Source organism: Thermobia domestica, chromosome 18, assembly GCF_964235325.1.
Source record: "Thermobia domestica chromosome 18, izTheDome1.hap1.1, whole genome shotgun sequence".
Classification (NCBI taxonomy): Eukaryota; Metazoa; Arthropoda; class Insecta; order Zygentoma; family Lepismatidae; genus Thermobia; species Thermobia domestica.
Window position 1 is genome coordinate 148,082,515 of NC_137471.1, and position 23,481 is coordinate 148,105,995.

Consider the following 23,481-nt stretch of genomic DNA (forward strand, 5'->3'; position numbering starts at 1 on the left):
ATAACTCGAGTATAAAGAAATCAGGTCTACTAAGCTAAAGTACATAATTACAAAAGGAAAGAAAATGCAAGACTGGACTAAGATTTGAACCTGTAACTTCAACTTACCGTGTCGATGCATTAACCACTAGGCTACTCACTGTTTCCGAATAGTCATTCATTCTACCACTCCTGAAGTCAGTGCTCAAGCAACCAGACCGCATTGACTATACCGGAACTTGTGAAGTACTTGGGCAATAGTGTCTATACTACAGAACCCCACTGGTGGTAAGATTTATACATGATAAATGGGGAAAATAACTTATTTTATATCATGTAAATATTTAATGCGATATAGAATCGATTATTTCTTTGAGTTATCGTATATAATAGAGAAATTATTCTTAAAATGATCTAAATTCCACCATCCTACATTACTCATGATTACATAACAAACCGAAAGCCAAATAAAGGAATGAACCTTTAAAAGACAATACATAAAATAAAATCCTGTAGATTTATTGAGAATAATTACAGTAATAATTTATTAAATTTTACATTAAGTATACATTTGTAGTAAACAAAAAGTCTATATTAATTTAAGTCTACTAATTGCATACCGTACATTATAATAGTTTGAAATGTATATACACCTCATCAGTGTATCAATTTTAACAAGTTTTATTTAACATTAAAAAAAACTTACTTTGTAAGAAAAGTTTGAACAGAGTTGCATCTTATAAACTCTTTCCCACACCTTAGTATTGTAGTTCAGATGACTGTACCAATCACCGAAAACCAAGCAGCAGAATTATGCGTTTACTTACGTCCCCCTCCCCTCAACACACACAAAATAAATTAAACTATTTCTTGAAAAGTTCTCTGTCACCTTCATCTAAGAATATATTTAACGATACGAAGTAGATATATTATACATTACTTTAGAATCTGAAGTGTGATTTAACTGCAATAAATTAAAACTGAGCATAATATGCACGCAAATTAGCTTAAATGAGTACCATACACATCACACGAAGCGAGCTACGCCAATAAAAAAAAATCACAGTCAATAAGAATTAATTAGATCTTCACTCTATATTTTTAAATTGGTGTTATGTTGACGCTATGAATTTTGGGCTTCCTATACTAAATGTCTCTATGCCAAACTCTCTCTATATAAAACGTTTTTTGTCGAATCTGCAAATTGAGCAAGCCGCGCGCTAATGATGGGAGGTTGATGATAGTTCATCACATAGGAAGACACTTTGACATGCTAGGTGAGTCACAACACTTTCTTCCTTTTTCTGGGATTCATCCTTACTTACGGTCAAATTTGGTACCGTCTATGTGTTACCTGTGTGCGGCGTACCTTCAAATCATCTCGGTTGATAGCCTCCAAAAACAGTGGACTCCTAAAATAAAGCAATTGTTGTAAAATTACTATTTGTAGCATGTGTGGCAAAATTTAAAAACGAAAGATATCTCAGAATCAAGGTTAAGTCAAACGAAGCGTTTTATGCGGTTTTTTATCTTACCTCAGGCTATCCAAAATACTAAAACATTGTTTCCTATACTTTTGGAAGTTATATACTAAATATCTTAATAACTATCACTCAAATTTGGTACGCTGAATAAAGTTATAGTGTAGATATAGAATTGAAACTATGATCCAAACTTAAAATAATGATATTACAGAACACAATAAACTTAACTTAGGATGAAAATGGAAAATGTAGATGCATGAGTATTACTGAGCGAAGGAACGAAAGTAACTCAGCTGGGTTACGAGTTTGACAGAGTTCATACACAGAAATCGTTCGGTGGTTTATATTTCCTGCTTCGACTTAAAAGATAACGAAGATAAGCTCGCTTTAAAAAGAGTTAAAAAGAAAAAAAAAACTTTTAAAAGATTTAATTTATTCTGAATTTTTGTTCAGTATTTGTAAATAAATAATGTAGAAAACCGACACAGAGCTTGTCCGCTGGACTCTGGCGCCCAAATCCCAACTCCGCTATATGCATGCCTGCCTTAAAGTAATAGAGATATAAACTTTTTTTAAAAGTGCAGATTAAGCCTAGCTTAATATTTACATTTTTTTAATGATACCTACTGTATGGCGCTAAATTCGTCGTACAAAAGCAGAGGAGTGTTTCCTGAGAGTAAAACAAACAAAAAAGTTCCAATAAACTTAGGACGAAAAGCCCATCGTTCACGTGTTATAGGCTGCCGAAAACATGAAAAAATCAATTCTGAAGGTCCATAGCTCCAAAACTATGGGACCTACCAAAGTCGGGTCAAGACTTCACTTAGGAACTAATACGTGCTCTATCCAAAAATACATGTTTTAGAATCCTAAGTTACTCACGCAACAATTTTTATGGAGGTAGTTGGAGAGTATATCATAGGCCCGTAGTCAAACTCCCTCTATAAACATTGTTGTGGAAGCACCTCAGGATTCTGAAACACGCATTTTTGGATAGGGAACACACTAGGTTCTAAGTGAAGTTTTGACCGGACCAAGGTAGGTCCCAAAGTTTTGGAGCTATGAACCTTTAAAGTTCATTTTTTCATGATTTCAGCAGCCTACAACACATAAACGATGGAGTTTTCGCCCTATGTTTATTGGATATTTTTTTTTAACTCTTAGGATCACCCCTCTGCTTTTGTATACCGAATTTAGCGCCATACTGTATAAATTAATAAGGTAGAAGTATATGTGGTCCTTCTCACTATGCTCACTTATATATATATATATATATATATATATATATATATATATATATATATATATATATATATATATATATATATATATATTACTTCAAAAAAAGAAACCGGATGATTACGTACTAAAAGCCTTAAAAATAGGCATTAATATCACTAAAACTCAAAAAATAACTGCACAACCTAAAATTAAGAAGTTCGGAAAGGTTAAATTTGATTAACATTTTCTTTAAAATGCCATGGCAAACAGTCACTGAAAGTCTCAGTTGCAACAAATGCTTAATTTAGTACTAATATTTTTTTGTATAATGCAGAAAAAAATGGGACTAATAATTTTGTTTTTAGAATGATATATCCTAATTTCAGGAAAATCAGAGACAATGACCTGCAGAAATTTTTTCAGCATGAATCTATATTGGGCTAAAATAAAATTTGCTGTAGGCATCCTACAACACCCCAAAGTAAACTTCTGTGAAGTTATCTTTACAATATCTCTAACGTAAAGGATATTCATAACTTCATAGCAATTCATAACACTGCATTACTGCTTATTACTACGTATTTGCAATACAGATAATTAGAAAGGAAACAACAGTGAAATCTAATATACCTATTGAATAATTTACTTTGTCTTATGTTACAATTACCATGACATTAACATACCATGACGGAATTATGGGCCAAATCCAGCATTATTCTGCAATGTCAACAGTTTCAAAATTCTGTACGGCGAATTCTTTCATCAGCTTGAATCTATTTTCTTCTTTCAGTTCAGTTGAATTTGAGTTTAACGTCCCGTGAACAGCGAGGCTATACAAAACGTGAACCTACTGATTAACGTGGAATCCGAACCACGACGTGAGCTCTCTTCGGGAGTTTTGTTCTTTTCTTGGGCGGATCGTCTTCTCGAAGCATTGCCTCGTGTCCTGCTTCTCCTTTTTCCTTCGAAATGCATCAATAAAGCGCCAAATCAACCGATGTCGTTTCTTTACGTTCGATATATTATAAAGAGCAGAAGTTTGTTTATTTTGGGGTGTCATTGGCTGCCTACAGTAAATTTTATTTGACACACTTCCTATTTAAATGTATAGTTAGTGCCTATTTCTATGAAAATTTATTAATATTATAGTGTCTCAACTTTCTATCAATACAATAGAGTCTCAACTATATGGTTTAATGGGCATATCGAATAATAATAATAAAACATTCAATAAATACTCACTTCCTGAACTACCCAATACATAGCATAAAGAACACCATTTTCTTTCCAAAACCAGCTCGTATTCATCTTTTCTGATCTCCCGGAACAGGACAGTACTTAATAAACATTTCTTATGTTTTGTACCATGTGTTTTAAACTATTATAGAAAAAGAAAATGCAAAAAATTAAAATATGTACAGTATTTTACAAATTTTAAGTCACATCTTTATAGTAACTAAAAATTAATGACAAACGTACATTGTTTTTAACTTAAATTAGATATCTGGTGCCTTCGATTTCAATTGAGGCAAAAATAAATAAATAAATAAATAATAAAATTGTACCATCACCATCTCAGATATTGTTCAAACTTTTTTTAAATAGGAACTAGACATGTTTTTAAGGGACCCGTATTTTTTTTTCGGAAAAAAAAATCCCACCAAGTAATGGGCCATCAAGGACGGGGAGTACAATTCATGAATTGTAGAAAACGTGGAAAATGGTCAAATTCGGAGCCTCACAATTCAGCAATGGAGACATGTAGAGTTATAATTCTTGTTGTGGTATGCACATAGGGAAATGAATAAATTATATTTTATTATAGTTTGGTTTGCGTATGCGTATCTTTTTGTACATAAATTAACAAATGAACGTAAGTTTATGTGAAAAGTCGAAGTTTATGCTTTCTTTCGAGCACTTCCGGTTCGAATTTTAAATTCCGTTTTCAAGGTTGGTAAGACCTAGTTACCCGCTCCCCCCCAAAAAAAAAGTATCGCTTCTGTGTGCAACCGTTTTATCGCAAAAAACTCGAGAAATCGGCAAATTTTCAAAAATCGTCATTTTCTCGAAAACATCATAATTTAAAATTCTTAAATTTTGTCAGATGGTTCAACTGTACATGAATAATAAACACCAAATAGCATTCTCAACCAATGCTTCATGAATGAACTACAGCCTTTTTAAGTTAGCAAACTTTCTTTAACTTTGAAATCACAGTTGGCAACAATGAAAACAATGAAAGTGTAAAAAAATGTTTCCGCAAAGCATCGTGTAAAATTTCAAGATACAAATTCTATTTTACTGCATGTGGACTTCGCTTAAATAGGACTGTTATTCTGCAAAGGGAAGTTCAGAATGATCACTGGAGAAACGAGCAAATGTCCTTCTTTACGGGAGTGATATATTATTATGAAACAACTGACAGTTTTGCCGTAATAAGCGACGACAAAACACACGATTCGGCTCGTACTCATAGCCATGAATAAGATTCTAAAAATACTCGAAGAAAAGCGATAATATACGTTATAGAAAAAGGTTCGAACACGTGAAAATAAGTGTCTACAATTTAATAAACCGTTTCAGTGATTTCTGATGGTGCTGCATTCTACTTTAAAAATTGCTTTCAGATGTCCAAGATGCAGACAGGTCTGATAAAGCAGTGGCTTTTCAGTGAAACTGGCCGTGGTAAGGGTCTCTGCGACGTATTGGGGAGAGGGGGGATAAGAATGTGGCAACCCTGGAAAATGAAAAACAGATTCACAGTATTAAACCTGCAGAAAAATTCGTGAGTATAGTGCAAGTACCAACACCGGGTATTACTCTCGTCTTGTTGCCAAAAACCGAATTCGAAAAAAAAAAAAAAAAAAAGTGAGAAAGTGTGCGACCGGTAACTAGTATTTACCGAAGTCATCTTTGGCTTTTATGGCAGTAACGGGTCACCATGGACTAACTTCATGCTTTTCCCGAAAATCGAGCTTCTCCAATTCAAAGTGTAGATTTAAGAAATCTGCAAAAATGAACTTTTGTTACATGCACATATGATAACCAGTGATGGATAGCAGAAATATTATCAATACATCATAAATTACATGAAATTGCAGTGATCTTTGTTTCCAGGAGGCGCGGTGGCTCAGTGGTAGAGCGTTCACCTCCGGAGCTTGGGGTCCTTGGTTCGATCCCAGCTCGCGCCGTGTGGACTTTGTGGTGGACAAGCACCTTATAGTGGGTTTTTCGGGGTTCTCCCGTTTCCTCCCACTTTCTTCATTCCACCATTTCACTCATTTCTCCTAATCACCGTCTCCTTCAGCCTAACCGGCAGAAACGTGGGACGTAAAACTCCAATATTTCATTTCATTTTTTTCTTTGTTTCCACATGGTTCTTCAACAGGTTACAGGTTTCCAGAAGAGAATAAGAGAAGAGAATATAAATGTTTTGTGACAACGTGCTACGAGTTGTGAGTGCACCAACACCTATTGGAGCATCTGCCATGGTAACGTGCTATTAGCGAAGAAGACACTAAGCAAGCAAATAATTACTTCAGAGTGGAAAAAATCAGTGAAACTTTGTTTCCGAAAACCATTTTAAGTAAGTTTAAAATTTGTTTCGTAATCGTAATTTTCACCTCAGGTTACATCGGTTTAAGAAAACGGAGTAGGGGGAGGCAAGAAAAACTTTTATTCTTTATTTAATGAATGTGAACCACAAACACCATCAAATTGTTGCACTTTCATTCTTTTCAGTGTTGCCAACCGTGATACTGAACTTAATGAAACTTCGTTAACTTCAAGGGGCTGTAGTTCATTGATGAAGCATTGGTCGACAATGCTATTTGGTGTATTTATTATTCATGTAAAGTTGAACAATTTGACATTTCAGGATTTTAAATTATGGCGATTTCGAGAAAGGTGATTTTTGAAAATTTAACGGTTTCTCGATTTTTTTTTGCGACAAAACGGATGCACACACAAGCAATACATTTTTTTTTCGAGAAGCGGGTAACTAGGTCTTACCAACCGCAAAATAGAATTTTAAACTTCGAACCGGAAGTGCTCGAAAGAAAGCATAAACTTCGACTTTTCAGATAAACTTACGGTCATTTGTTAATTTATGTACCAAAAGATACGCATGCGCAAACCAAACTATAATAAAATATATGTTATTTATATCCCTATGTACACTCATGTCCAAAATGATTGTCGCATATCTATAACTGTCTTCTTGTAAGAATATAATTTGATAATGATTTTGCAGGGTACTATTAATACTGATACTACATGTATAATCGGGAAATGTATACTCGTAGTAAATTTCAGAAGAAAAGAATTACAAACACGAAAATTAGAATGAGTAAAACAAAATGTTGCTAAGTTTTAAATGGACAAGAAAGTTTTATTTTCATTTTATTGTTCTTATTTACTGCTCTTTTGACATGAAATTTTCCACATACATCGTCTTTCCCGATTATACACATACTACATTATAAGAAATACCAGACGAATTCGTTATCAAATTATATTCCTACAACATATTTATAGACATGCGACAATAATTTTTGTCATGAGTGTACATACCACAACAAGAATTTTAACTATCTGTCTCCATAGCTGAATGGTGAGGCTACGAAGTTTACCATTTTCCACGTCCTCTAAAATTCGTAAATTGTACTTCCCGTTTTGATGACCCATTACTAGGCGGGAAAATCTTTTCCGGCAACAAAAAATAGGGGTCATTTAAAAAACATGTCTAGTTGGTATTAATAAAAAGTTTCAACAATATCTGAGATGGTGATGGTACTGTTTTTTTTTTTTTTTTTTTTTTTTGCTGAGTTGAAATGGAAGGCGCAAACCATTATTTATGTTATTTATATGTTGATTCATTTTGCAATAGCAATCTACATGTAACTACATATCGGAATCTTATATCTATTATATTTATCATAGGTAGAAATACGTAATACGTAATGCATAGTACTCCGTAAGGAAGCTATTATGAACTCAAGGCATTATGTAAAGTGATGATGCAGAACCACAGGAGTGAAGTAAAGCTATATTAGATGTAAGGCAAAGATGTATGGGATATAAAATTTTTACACTACCCTCGGTTACGTGCATATCCACCGTCGCTGACATGCCCGCTCCATACGGAAGCACACCAAGCTCATCCTGCTACGCCCTTGTGCTCACTCTGTTAATAATATTCGTGCTTTTCATTGGCTATCTAGCACTGGTTGGTTCGTATTTTTCGCACTGTCGTTTTATCATTGCTTTTTTTCATGGTAATCTTTACTTTCAATTTTCAATACATATATATTTGCACCTGATTTACATAAGAGTTGTACATCTGCACTTGTGATGCAAAGAGTTAAGTTGTTCTAAAGGAGAATATACTTTCGGAAAGAAGAACAGGTTACAAATACAAAACATACCTAAAAAATAAAAACTTACTATTTTCTTTATCATAGCACTATCGTATTCTAGATTTCTCACCCAACTAAATGAGGGTTTCACTTACGAAGTATCAATAACACTAAAACTGTATTCTGCAACCATAGCCGCCCGCTGCAGGGAGCACTTGCTTTAACAATGGATTTTCCCAATTAGTATTAAAATATGCTAATTTTTTTTATTCACACACAAGAGTTAGTGAAGTTAGCAGTGAGTTGTGTTACACAGTTATATCTCGAAGTCCTAAGCCGGACTCAAATTATGGGGCGAGACGCCCGCGCTTTTCAAATTGTGTGTGCAGCAAGGAAAAGAGAGAAAGGGAGAACGGAGTCAGTTGAGGCTCTGATTGTATTAGCAGCCTGATGCCTCATTGACACCAACCCACACGCATGTAATAGTGGTATGACCCTGGCTTTGATTTACTCAGATCACAGCGCCGGGTCCCGGACGGAAATTTAGGTAATACCACGCAAGCGATAAGTACATGAAAAACATTATGTATTTGGAGCTATGCGTGAAATAAAAATGTAAAAGTAAATGTAAAATAGAAAGTTCAACCCCGGCGTGAAAGGGAAAACTCATAGAAAAAAACTAGATGTCTTAGCCACTATTGAGCATGAGCGTGAAGAAACTTCTCCAAGCTCGTCGACGCTCGTAACGTAGCTTCGAGCGACGTCAGAACTGGCAGAAATGCGTGGGACGAAGCGCCTATATAAGCGAGGCCTGTTCACCGGCTCGGGTGATTCTGCGGCCTGCCTACCACCAGTGTACTTCGCTCTTGTTAGGGACGCTCTGCATAAAATCAGGTATGTGATTATTTTTTCTAAGTTCCCCCCTCAACTCGAGATGAGCACCTTGAGAGTGTTTAGTGACAAATATGAATTTTTTCAAATCGAGACCAAATTCCCTCTTCGAGAATTAACACTTTACCTCTTGGGCCAATGCAAGTTGCGATGTACGAAGTTTCAATTTCACTATTCTCAATAAATCGCGGTTTAGCATAAAAACCTTCTAGCATCCCTTTGGTTACGAAGGGGTTGTGCCCAGATACGTGATGTAGTAAGAATTTCAAGTTGTAATTCCAAGTAACCGATTTGTGAAATACATCTGTATTCGCATTTTAATTTTTTTTATTCTTATAAATAAAATGTAAAATGGAATGGTCTCTTTAATTTAGTCAAGCTATCCCTCCCTATCTAGATTCAGCTCACAGTCTTCATATGTTACCTGGGTTTCGATTTCCAGTACAAGCTCTACCACTGAAATACGAGTCTCCCCCCATTATTGAGACTTTTAGTGCACTTTCTCATCATCTTCGAACCAGTAGGCCAAAGACGTTTCAATACCGAGGCTTAAAGGGAGTTGGACTCAGAACCAACTTTGTAATGCTGGGTGGAGAGTAGAGGAGTGATCTCAAATACGATTTCACAAAAGAAAGTGTACACACATGTAATGCCAACCTCAGAACACAACAAAACATATAACAGTTTTATGGTGTTCGGTGTTCGCCGGGTAACGAACTGTGTGTTCTTGAATCTCTAAACAAATCTCTGGTGCTCATTCACTTTATAGGGGAACCAAAAAATCTCAGTTGCGTTTTAGGGCAAATCGCGAGTGATTTTTTTTATCGAAGAGTTTTCGATAGATAAAAGTGTACAGTGTACGCGAAGTTTTTCTTTTGACTAGTCAAGTGGTGTATCAGTACTATGTAAAGTCAGTAAAGTTCAGTGGCGTACTTGGCCTAGGCGGTGCTCAGCTTATGACTCTGGTATACAAGTATAATTTTTCTGCTCTAAGTAGTGCGTTTTACAAGGAGTGAAGTAGCGACAAAATTTTTTTATTCTCAACTTCTCTCGCTTTAAGTTGCTATAAGTCAGCGGAATAGTTGCTAGGTTCCGCAGAGCAAGACTCAGTTTACCTCACGACGTTTTCTTGTGTAGTGATGGAAATGAAAAATCGGGACGCGAGTGTTAAGACAGAATTCAGCTTTTGATTCATGTACTTGCAAAACCCTAAATCTGCTTATGCTTCTGCTAGCTTTGGTGGGGGTCACAGTCACTTTTATCTCTGGGCAACAGAACCTCCCGTTTTACGGGATGAAAGTTCGACGGTCTGTCCGGCGATAAGTGTCTAAAATCCTCTCCCATGCAAAGCTTGGGGGTCACAGGTATCTTATTCTTTTGGTCCAGCAGGGCCCCTCTGCACTAAGGGTGCATGCCCGACGGCTGCCTGGAAATAACTGCCTAAAACTCTCCTTTATGCAAATGCAACACCAAAAATCAAAACGCAGGTACATGATCCAATGGTTGGATGTTCGTAATCCCCCTTGTGTGCTTTTAAAAAAATAGTTTAAAAAATGATGTTTTGTTTAAAAAAAGAAAACAAGTTAAAGAATAGAAGTAAAAAGTAAACTCATCATAAGTGAACAAATAAACATTATCTGTTATAAACAGCTGTCTAGTCACTTTCCGTTTCCCGTCCTAAAAAGTAAAGCCAAATTTATAAAGAAAGGGAAGTTGAGTATTCAAGTTCAAAGGAAGCTAAATAAAGATATTGAAATAATAATAAGTATCTTAATATGTAAAAATTTGACGTAGCATTTCCGAGGGAAGTAGCTATCAGTGATTGAATTCCTATTATATCAGAGGAAATAGATTGATTACCCACTGCCCTGGTTTAAGAGGCCACTGACTTGCAAAACAGAATTATTCATCAAAAATGAGTTTCGCGCAGAAAATAAAAGAAAAGCTATTAGATTTAGGGCAATCCCATTGTCCTAAGACACCCACGGGCAAGCACCGTTATATTTTGGATCGGTGGAATAATTATTATTGTATTGAATGCAATAAAATAAAAGTTCATTGGCATTCTCCTCCTCAATTTGGCCGTTGGAAAAAGAATCCATTACCGAGATACTTGGATATGTGGAGTCAGCCCAGATATCTTGAACCAACGACCGCTAGCCCGCAAACTCCTGACGCTCCGGCGAGTGGTTACGATCTAACGCCGCTTGCCGCGTCTAGCCCTATCCCGACTAGAAATGATATAGAAATACAAAGTGCTGGTTCAAGTGATAAACCAATACCAGCTCCCAGAACGATATATGTAAATTCAGATACTGACGAGACCCCACCGGGGGTAGATCCAAAAACTCTAGTGAATGAAGTAAATTTAAAAGATGAACTAGAAATTGCAGAGCTAATAACTGCAGGTCAGGAATGCCCCAAGCAACACTTGAGATAGAAACAACAGCAGGTGTAATACCTGATGTCCCCTCGAACCAAAGATCCTTAGATGATAATAAGTTAGCTGATAAGGAAAATAGATTAAGTAACTTAGTGTTAAGTGCAGAAAATAAAGATATTGGTGTATCAAAAGAACCAGATAGCCCAGTAGCGCTATATTTTCCTATAAAATACGAACTGTCAGATCCTACAACGCCGTTAGAAATGCAAAGACCGACCTTTCAATCCTTTTATGCTGGTAGTAGTGATGAAACAGTTTATGCTGAGATCGGTCCTAGAACTATGTATGCTAACTTAAATACTGAATCACGATTCTCAACGAGTAAAGAACCAATTTATGAAAATATTGGTATCGAAGCCCAGACTTCAACGAATAAAGAGCCAATTTATGCAAATGTAGGAACCGAAACAAGGGAAACGAAAATTGAGAGCCCTGTCGAGAATAATGAAAATGAATCGCGCTCTCTGACACAACCTAACGATGAAGCGTTAATAGACCAGATTAGGCATTCATTAGAAACGGAACTGTCCCCGGCAGTAGGAAACTTAATTCGACCTTTAACTAAACAGCTACGAAACAAGAAAGTACAGGTCACAGTTGTTCGTCGCCAAGGTGACGACGAAGAGAAATTAGGTATTCTATTTCAAGCCGACCCCTCAGCCCCCTTTGAAGATTTATTACCTGAGGAAAATGTAGTTGGAAATTTTGATATGGAAATACAGACCGACGATTTTCACAAGAAAGATCTTAGCGTTCAGACCGAATATAAGTTTCCTAAAATGATCAGGATTGACACAGATCGTGAACTTAAGGTTATTCGGACAACAGCTACCCAGATCAACCCTGTCATGTTAGAAGATAGCCTTCCCCTTTAAGAGAAACTGCAATATTTGGACAGTATAGATAACATACTCAGTGTAGTTACTAAAGTTAAGTGGTCGAACGGAGATATTAGTAGTTCAGATTCAGATGGGGGTGAATCGTTGAAAGACGATTGGTTGGGATACGAACTACAGAAATTACAAAACGAAGAAATAGCGCAAATACAAGACGACAACCCGGAGTCTCCTCCTGCGTCATCCCTAGAGGATGAGTCAAAACCTACATGGAACTCCGAAGAAGAACTCCGATATGACCATTGGGATCCTCCCACGGTTTCTACTCCCCGAGCAGCGAACCAAGACCCTCCCGCAGAGGACGCTGACCAGAGAAATGACCTCGTCGCCCCTGCTCCAATTGAGAGGGGGTTAGACGAAGAGAAGAAAAGTGATGATGCTTTTCCCTCAGTTTGCTCCGACCACCAGAAGCAAATTGAAGAAAAAGAAGAAGACAACGATTCCTGGTCGGAGAGTAGAATAATCGAAAATATTGGTAGAATATTTGAGTACGCAAAATTTCACATTCATCAAGTGAAGATAAGACCTCTGACAAGAAAAAATCAAATTTTTCGTTCTCTTTAAAATTGAATCCTGAGGATAAGCCTCATATAAATTTAAAATCTGAGCAAGAAATTAAAACTAGTCCGGTTACCGAGCCATCTTTACCATATAGTTTTGAGAAACCTAAATTTACAGATACAGTTAGGACAGACCAAGTTAGCAACCCTCCTCCCGAGGGTGACACTCAAAATTCTACTATTGGTGCTAAACCACAAGCATTCAAGATCTATCCAAATGTTGAAATTCCCTCCTTCTCTGGTAATAAACATGAGTGTGTGGAACTTTTCCTGCAAGAATATGAATTAGTGGCTAGCATATACGAATGGTCAACCCTAGAGATAGTAAATTACCTTCCGTATTGTCTGAAAGGGGAAGCTTTCTCCTTCTATTTAGTAGACATAGCGAACATTTTACCTTTAAGCTATAACGAGATAAAGGAAAAACTTAAAAAGGCATTTCCTAGTATTGAGTATACTGCCAGATTAGAATACGACGTTGATACAAGAAAACAACACCCCAATGAAAGTACTTTAGCGTTCATTTATAAGTTAATAAAGGATTTGAAATTCTTACGAGGTTGGGTAAATGAAAGTGAATTGATGAGTAAACTTAGAATAAGTTTGTTACCTGACATCCTAAATAAGCTGATTCTTGAAGTGGATGATTGTGATAATCTCGAACAGTGCCTATAATATCTGAGAAAATTTCACACAGCACAAAGATTAGTAAGTCAGAGAATTAGTTATGACGTAATATGGGAAAATGACCGCTCGGACTGGTCAAGCATTAAAGAACAACACCAACCTGGATTTGTACGCATTAGCTCTTATTACTCAGACGAAGTAGTAGCAGAACCGGGATACAAATTGTATCGGAACACTCACCAAAATGCCTATGGCCTTGACCATGGGCAGGCGCAGCTTTGTACAGTCAAGATAAAAATAGGAGACCGCTGGGCGCAAGGTCTTATAGACACAGGCTCAGAAATTTCGCTGGCTTCGAAAACCCTCTTACCCCCAAGATTCCCACTAACTGAAAGACTGAAGGGTTATGTAAAGCTTCGTGGCGTAGGTGCCCAGCCCACAGATTACATTCCTGTGGTGAGAATAGCGTGTTGTTTCAAGGATCACTTGAAAACAACGAAACGAAGGTTTCTAGACGTAGCTATAGTTGTCCCACAGTTTTTCGCCTCTGACGTTATTTTAGGGATAGATTTTTTGCACAAGTATGTCACAACCATCCATTCCAAAGACTTGGAGCTAGCAGATAAAGACGGGAATCATTTTGAAGATTCATGGTTCACAATCCCAAAAGGTACATATGGGCATCGTCAAGGTGTGATTCATACCTTAGACTTAAAACATGTTGAACGATACCCTCCATCGGTAGGAAAAAGATCGTTTAGCGATTCCCAATCAATACAGAACGATAATGCTAGACAAACAGGTTTCTCTATCCCCCATCATAGAAACAAACCAACTTATAGGAAACGGAACCTCCCACTTAGAAGTAAGGATCCGTCTCCAAAGTTGGTCACCAGAAATCCCATAATTTCCGTTGCTAGTGTGGCTGATAAAAGACAAAAAACTCCCTGCTAAAGAAATTACATCTCGAGTATTCGTGTGTTCCAGGGAAACTACAATATTTTCCTCGGCGCCTACGAATAAAACGAATGGAAAAGTCAATAGGAGTAAAAAGGCTAGACGTAAACGAACTAAGAAAAGTAAGGTATCTTCCAGTGCTCCTGAGCTGGAACTTACCAATACGCCTGACTTAGAAAAAGAGGAAAAGAATCTATGCAGTTTTGACCCTCAACCAGGCCCTAGTGGAACTTTGGTAGCTAGTTCTACAGAATGTTCGGGTACAGAAATTATTCCAAGAAAGAAAAAGAAAGCGTTTTATGCGACAAAATATAGCAAAAAGAACCAACACTCTGTAAAGTCACCCCTGACCTCACAGGCGCCTTATGAGCCTGTAGACGAACAATCAAATAGAGGACAGTTAGAAACATTAGAAAAACGATTGACAACGCAAGGAAGTGTAAATGACCCAGCAACTCTCCCTGACCTAGAGAGTTCGGCTCAGGATCATAGTAAGAAAAAGGTCGTGCCAAACCCCTTGGGGTTAAGCGACGAAATTTTTGATATCTATCCGGACACTACCTATAAAGTGCACCTTCCAGCAAATGTGCGCGTGCCGTCCAAGGCTTCGTATGACATAGAAATTACCGCACCAACCGGGAACGTGCATATTTGGGAATTCTTACCGTCCAAAGGAATTCGACATTGGCACTCCTGTTTGATCCCAAGAGGTCCAGTTTTTACTGACCATGGAAATATTACTCTGACTATTTTTAATAGTTCAGATCGAACCAGATCTTTGTCTAAAAACCTTTATTTAGGGAAACTTGTTCCCCAGGTCGAGTCCTTAAATGACGAAACGGACAATGACGTACAGGCCGTTAATCAGATCATACACCTTACTAACAAAGCAAAAACAGACGACGTGGAAGTCCCTGGACAACCCCAGAAAGTCCCCCAAACAAAGGAAGAATTAGCTCAAGTACTGAATATTGGTCCAAACTTAAACCCAGAAGAAAAGAACCAGTTGCTGGACTTATTGATGGAATTTAGGGATGTTGTAGCCTGGGACAAATCTCGTCTGACTGCGGCGACCGATAAATTTATGTGCCCTTTAGAGGTCATTACAGATATACCTGTTTCACACCCCCCATATAGAGAAACACCAAAACAGAGAGAGATAGTCGCGGAAGAGATCCAGAGAATGTTAGACAGCAATATTATCCGGGAAAGTAAGAGCCCATATTCGGCACCAATTGTGATAGTACCTAAAAAGATGGCTCCCCGCGCATATGCGTGGACTTTAGAAGGCTAAATTTGATATTAAGGCCTAATTATACGCCAGAGCCGCGCATAGATGAAGTACTAGCGTTTCTAAATGGTACCAAATACATAAATACTTTGGACATGCAAAATGGATACCATCAATTATTAATCCGTCCGTGTGATATAGAGAAGACTGCATTCATCTGCAGCCGGGGAAAATTCGAATTTTTGAGACTACCATTCGGTCTAAGCATGGCCCCTGCCCTTTTTCAAAATATGATGAATGTTATATTTGGGGACATTATGTGGAAGTATGTAATCTGTTATTTAGACGATTTGGTTTGCACTAGTCTTTCCTTCCCAGCTTTAATAGAAAGAACGAGAATTATTTTATCTCGACTCCGGGAGGCCAACTTAAAACTCAACCCTAAGAAATGTTACTTTGGTTACGAAGAAGCCTCTGTGCTTGGTCACATCGTCGGTAGACGAGGAATTTGTGTAGATCCCGCAAAAACGGAAGCTATATCAAAGGTACCATACCCCACCAAAGTCAAAGAAATACGTAGTTTTATCGGACTTTGTTCATTTTACAGAGCTTTTGTCCAAGGGTTTTCTTCTATTGCAAAACCACTCATTTCATTGACTAAAAAGAACGCCAAATTCGAGTTTGGAGAAACCGAGAAACAAGCATGGGATACCTTGAAATCTTGTCTTATATCTGCCCCAGTCCTTGCACACATTGACCCAAATCAGGACGCCATAGTCTATTCGGATGCCTGTCGATACGGAATAGGTGGATACGTTGCATAGATTAAAGAAGATAACAAAGAACACCCAATAGCCTATTTTTTGAAATCTTTGTCTCCAGCGGAGCTCAACTACTCCACGGTTGAGCTTGAAGCGCTAGGAGTTACTAAGACGATTTTGCATTTCCACTTTCTATTGGCCCTTTATTGTGCGGACCGATGCTTACGGCATATGTTACCTCAGAAATAATAAGATGCTAAATTCTCGTTTCTGGCGTTGGGCCATCCGTTTGCAACCTTATCAATTTACAATCGAACACGTCAAAGGCCGCAATAACGTGACCGCCGATTTTCTGTCAAGATGTCCGCTAAACGATGAGTTACCCTCAAAATTTGGTCAAGAAGAAGATTGTGCAGACGTGTGCAACCTAGTGTTATGTCCCAAAATAGATATCAAAACAATGCAAAATGAGGACGATGAAATTAGAGAATTAATATAAAAGAAGACAGATAACCCTACTGATCGTGCTCTAAAACCCTATGTGGTAGTTGACGATGTTCTCTACCGAGTCATGAACAAAGATAAGAAACTAGTGATACCGGAAAAGGCTATCCCCGATATATTACAAGAAGCCCATTCGTCTCCGCTGTGTGGAGGCCATACGGGATTTTCTCGCACTTACTCTAAAGTGAACGAACGTTACTACTTTCCTAACATGGGGAAAATAGTTAAGGAATACGTGCGCTCGTGTGACGAATGTCAGAGGGTGAACATCCCTCGAGAAAGAAACAAGGTTTTCTTCACCCTTTACCTGTAAAAGAGGAACTATTCTCCCGTTGGAGTTTGGATATTTTTGGCCCGCTACATAGTAGCGCAGGCTACAGCTATATCCTGGTTTTGATAGAATATCTTAGCCATTTCGCGATATTAGTACCGCTACGAAATATGAAAGCTCCGACAGTGGCTAGAGCCATGTTGGACGAGTTATTCACGCGTTTTGGCCCCCCTAAAGAGGTATTGACGGATAGAGGAACGAATTTTCTCTCAGCGATAATGGCCGAACTAAATGACTTATTTGACATTAAACATGTTCGAACCGCAGCATTCAAACCGTCAACAAACGGGCTGTGTGAGCAATTTAACTCTGTCATTGCAAATTTTCTAACTAAGTACACAGCTAAACAGTCTACTAAGTGGGCGGAATATGTCCGATTGTGTGCATATGCTTATAATATATCAACCTCCCCTATTAGGAAATACTCCCCATATGAGATTGTCTTTGGTCAAAAGGCAAGATTTCCCACTCAGTTGGACACCCAGTATCAATTTACTAAAATACAGGAACATCAAAAACAACTAAAGATAATCCGTAAGTTAGCACAGCAGGCTATGACGCATGCACAGCAGCAGACTAAATTACCAGTCGATCGCACTAGACAACCTATAAAGCTAAAAGTTGGTGACTTAGTATTGTGTAGAGATTATCTACCTAAGAAGGATATTTCTCCTAAGTTGACACCCAAGTTTATGGGACCGTATTACCTAAGGAGTATTTCTCCCACAAATGCCTGTAAAATTGAATTAGTAGCAAACCCTAACCACACTCAGATTGTAACTATTGAAAGGTTAAAGAAGTATTTCCCCCGAGACAACTCACACGAGCTGTAAGTTTCTAGCGATAGTGAGGACGATGAATGTTAAGCGTAACGTATAAGTTGACCATTAGGCCTCGCCGCCTCAATTTAAGACGAACTTATAAAAAAAGAGGAAAAACTTGGCGTATATTAATTAGTGAGTGTGTCGAATGTCTCATATATCGTATAGACCTCTAAAAAGTGGAGTACACGTAGTCAAACATGACCTCTGGCATACCGGAACACGTGAATACAGGGCTATAGATAAAGCCTAAAGGTATACGTTGTGAAATTGTGAACAACAATAACTATTTCGTATACTCTTCAACAGTTAGAAACAAAAAAAGTTACTTCCTGGGATCCATTCCCCCTAACCCTTCGATGCTGTAAAAGGCATTAGATACCCATGGCCTATTATGGATAATAGGCACTCATCTTAGTCGGCGGCGCTAAAATTGTTCTGAGGAGCAAATAAGTCATTTTTAGAATCAGGGCCCTACCATAACTACCATACCAAGGAAAAGTAGACGCGTCACAGAAAAGGTTATGTCGAGTTGATACCTAAATGAATATTTTGCCAACATATTGGGATGAATATATTCTTTTGTTCTTTGTATGAATGTGGCCGGCCACGAATGAGTTACCCTTCTTCTTCTCCTATACAACTCCCAATATGCTGCCAAACACAGAGAACCTATAGGAAACAAATGTTGACATAGCTGAAAAGAGAAATTATTATTACTGATCCGACCATTTATACATACATGCGTAGATCCCTGTATGATGTATACTCAAATCCGACTTTAAGTATACGACGTTGCAGCTGCAAACTCCTCAGTCATATTATAGAGATCCGTCCGTTGCCGACGTCTGATTATTTTACTTCTTTCTCTCAAGAAACTCGCCGCTCTTCCTCTTCGTATCTGGGAAAGCATTAACCTGGAAAATTAAAGCAAAGTCAATATTGCCTGTTTTTGGTTGCTCCGTTACAAACTTATGCCTACTTATGATGAACGCAATGTTTATGTGTCGTTTTCTTTTAATCCGGGTTATCTACCTGTAAAAAAAGGAGCGTAATTCCCCCCACCAGATATTTACGTAAGGCTACTCCACACAATGCCTCCCCGTTTGTTTTTCATTGAGCTGTTATTATTTTTTATTTTATTTTTTTTCCGCGTAGTTCGGGCGGAAAGCATATTGGTTAATTTTAAAAAAATAAAATAAAATAGAAAACGAAATAAGGAGAAATACGCCTTAGTCTCTGACATGTTGTTTTCTGCTGCTGCTGTGGACTTCGTATCCATAGATATGAGTGAAAATGTTCTGCGGCCCCTTCTGGGTGAACACAAGTGACCTTATGCTGCTGTAAAAGTGGCCAATCTCTAAGCGAGGGCCAATCTATTGGCAAACCACGGCAATGTACTAGCATAAGGTATACATTTACAATGATATATGTAACGGCCATTCATTTAAAAAAACTCTATTTCATCATTATTTCATCATAAACTTAAGTTAGTGTTAAGGCTACCGTATGTATTTCGTAAGAATATTGGGGGTAGATCGAGCCCCCTTCATTTTTTTCTGTCCTCCCATCACTGGGTAATGGGCTAGAACCCGCTTATTGTAACTAACTTGATTATAATACTATCGCCATGTCATGTAAGGTAACGGTTACAAAAATGACATCGTTGTGGACTATAGTAACTTCCCAGATGTTGTCCTACCACTACACCACTATACTCGTGTTTTTCGATCATCCCTGTGTAACTGCCTTCATACAAGTTAAAATCTTAGCTTTGTTTGAATTAAAAGGCAGACAACGCTGATAATACAACGCAGAAAGGTATTAAATCACGCTATCAGTGGTACATTAAAATAATAATAATAATAATAATAATAATAATAATAATAATAATAATAATAATAATAAAACATTGGAAGAGAATCATTATGTGTACATCAGGAGGTCGTAATGAAAATCAATACTCGAATAATAGAATCCTTCATACTTTACATGACACATATTAAGGACACTCGAGCTCTGTCAACTTGTTTTTTTTAATGAATCTGGTATAAAGTATCTTAATTTGAGTCAGAATAACACTTATGATTATACCCGTCAAAAGATTTAAAACTACAAGTCAGGAGACTTTCAAAGTTTGGTGGCCCCCTCCATAAGCGGCCCTGGTTATTAGATGGAAAACACTGCATCACAACAGCGCACGGCGCACACGAATTTTAGGATATAAATATAAGAACTTGACGTTAAATATCCATCCAAGTGAAATGAGTTATAAGTCAAAATAAACAAAAGTAGTACTCTTTACAACTTAAAGTTAATCGAATATCGTTTTGCTTAATGATTTTTTTTTTTAAATTGATCGCGGATACTTCCTCAAAACCCGTCTTTCATTCAGCGTTAAAACTAAAAAGGAAATCAACTCTTATCAGGTGACGGAAGTGAATCCAGCTGCTAACAAGAACTCAGAATGATGTGACGCGTAGCGTCAACATCGAAGAACACACTAGCATTTTATATCAGGAATATAGAAATAATTAAAAACAGGGGAACGAAACTACAACGAAACGAAACATGTTATTAATGTTGCCAAACAGATTATCACGATTGGGATACACCGTAGTCTCTGTTAAGCAATTGGTTCTTAGCGACCACTAGTTCGATCCCCCGATGGATCATTTTTTATTCTATATCTTAATTATCGCTCCTCACGAGCTCAAGTTTATATTCGAATTGGTTATGTGAAAGTAGGTTAGAATCAAATACTTTCAATAGACACTTAGTTTACCACATATCATCACTATCTACACTAGGGGTCCCGAGTTCGAGACCCGGAATGTTTGTCAACATTAATATCGTTGTTAAAATGACATCACTTTCTGGTGATTATTGGCATTTACGCAATTGTATCTAACTTTGAAAGGAAACAGATAAGTCAGAGATCGAACCCCGACTCACGCACTTTCTGTATGAGTGACGCGCACAAAACACCGTTTTTGTTTTCGTTTTTCCTTAAGGAAACACTTACTAAATTCACAGGTATTGCAAAACGCACACAGGTATTGCACAGTAACTTTGATCACTATCTTTCGTTGTGGTTTTCACTTAATTCAGCAATAATAAAAAAAAACGGTATGGGATACTCCCAGGATACGAACTGCGATTTCGTTGCACTCGAGTTCAGCACTAAACTATGTTAACACTCACTAGTATAACGAATTGGTAACTTGACGTGAAGAAATTGAAAACGCACGCTTCAAAAATAATACACTAACAATTCAGGGAGATAGTACTTACCCCGTAACAGGAAACCTCCGATCATTGTCTCTGGAAACATAAAATCTTTCCTTCTCTTTCCTGTGCGTTCTTCGAGCAAAGGATGATACGTATACCCCAACAAGCTGAAAAATATGAACCACAAAATTAAGAACTTATTTAAACTCATTTGTTATCATACTTACTAATTAGCATAGTGCAGAATCAGATACAATGTAACTACTACTTGAATTCAGTAACGTTTTAACTACCAAGTTCTTTAAATTTCGACTAATAAGTAGACGGGACACTACGAACATATTCAAGTCCCCGGATTCAATCTATAATACTATTTTTGTGTGTGAGAATTTTTCGTTTCAGACCTTTTCTTTCAGAGGCCTGACAGCAGTGCCCAGGTGAGAGAAGTGAAAGGACCTGCGCATTGGAGATAACTGAGTATTCATTTTCCTTTTTATATATTTGTTCAAAGTTATTAATTTTTAATCACTTGATTATCAATTTACTTCGACAAAGAAATTTGATATTTTCCTTTGTTATTCTAACTAAGCTACCTACAAAAGGTTGCAAATATAATGAACAAATCGCAATGTGCACAAGATAAGACTGCCTCCTCTGAGGGCCTCATTTGTCAATAATTAACTTTATCGAGCTCAAAACCCTACAATATTAATTCAATATTATTATAACAACTGAGACAACGTATCATCAAGGATCTAGTGAGACACTCTCTAAAAAACAAGGAAAATCAAATGTAAAAAAATAGGCACGTTAACTGAGCATTTCTCAGGTGCTGGATTGCCCTATTGTGAGATAAGTCTTATCTTGAACACTATGGGTACACAAGGTGTAATAAAGCGTAAAACTAGAAATGAATTTCAATAATGAAATTTTACTTGTATAAAATTTATATCAGTTTGCTTGAGATATTTTAAATTTTCAGTTCAATCCATTACCATAAATTTTGATGATACTTTGGAACTAATTCTCCTAACTGGTGTAGTTGTAAAGGTATAATTAAATTTAACTAAATCTTGTTGAATCTAAGATCTGTTTAATAGTCCTGTGGTTCACGAAGTTACTTCATTGCATCAACTTGTTAAGTTTTATCTTTGTTAAAATTCAATTTAAAAAAAGGGTAGATAATATTAACATTTCAAGGTATAAAAGACCGTATACAACAAACTTTTTGTACTCATGCATAGAAATCCAAACGACTGACCACTCCTATCTTTTAACTTAAAAATAAATACAAATATACTTATCTGACAATGTTAAGATGTCCCTGGTCTGAAGCCGGCATCTGTAACAGTATACTAGATGTGTTCTCTCAGTTGCGATGCAAAAGCCCCTTTTTCCCCCTCTCTCCGAACATGCGTCAGCTGAGCTGATAATTTACAAGCCACATATCATTATACCAAGCTGTATAATTAGCTAACTTCCGTCGCACTGACTCAATTCAAACTTCCTTTCAACACTCTATTCCTCGACCTGACTACATCTGAAAATAAAATATACGGCAAATGTATGTCAATAAAGTAATGTATGTTCTGACGTTTTAATAGCAAACAAGGTATTGTCCATCTTGTAAAGTACCTTGAATTTAATCACCATATGACTCATCGCCCATTAATCACTGCAGTAAATGAAAAGTATATTTAATAATCCACTTTCCTCCCTCATTATCATTCCACTCACGAAGAAACAAACCGAGTTAGGTACATCAATCAATTTGTGAAGAACTTGTTTTACCATGACGTTATCTTGATCTTCACCCACAGTCACAGATCAAACACAAGAGGCATCCTAATAGTAGTGTGTGGTCAGCGCACATACACTTATTTCCAGGCTTCCGGTCTAATTTGCTCATGGTACCACAATTGATTCTTAATCTTATTGTGATATTAATACAATCACATACATTATTCAAACAGGTATCTATACCTAGACTCTGATGATGTGTGGACAGCACACTCAGGACATCTGAATGAAAAACATTTTTCTTATTCGACTCTCATTTTCAGATAGCCTCATTACTGGTAACCTTCGCAGGTTCCATCAATCACTATACCTTTCTTAAAATTGATGTGTGGTCAGCCCCGGTAAAAAAGTATATATAATGAACAATTACAAGAAGGATTCAGTGGCC

The 23,481-nt window shown here is 37.2% G+C and overlaps 1 long non-coding RNA gene across 2 annotated transcripts in view; it reads right to left on the reverse strand.

The window, feature by feature from the left end:
* Positions 1-602: 602 nt before the first annotated feature.
* The window catches only part of LOC145674922 (uncharacterized), a 32,945-nt gene continuing 10,066 nt past the window's right edge, over positions 603-23,481 (reverse strand). The window contains exons 1-4 of one of the 2 annotated variants that reach the window (XR_014129075.1): positions 21,357-22,545; positions 18,805-18,979; positions 3,926-4,061; positions 603-1,390 (exon numbers count right to left, since the gene is read on the reverse strand). This is a non-coding gene — a long non-coding RNA (uncharacterized LOC145674922). Of the gene's footprint in view, positions 1,391-3,925; positions 4,062-18,804; positions 18,980-21,356; positions 22,546-23,481 lie in introns of those variants that run through there. The other variant, XR_014129074.1, reaches the window with a different exon arrangement.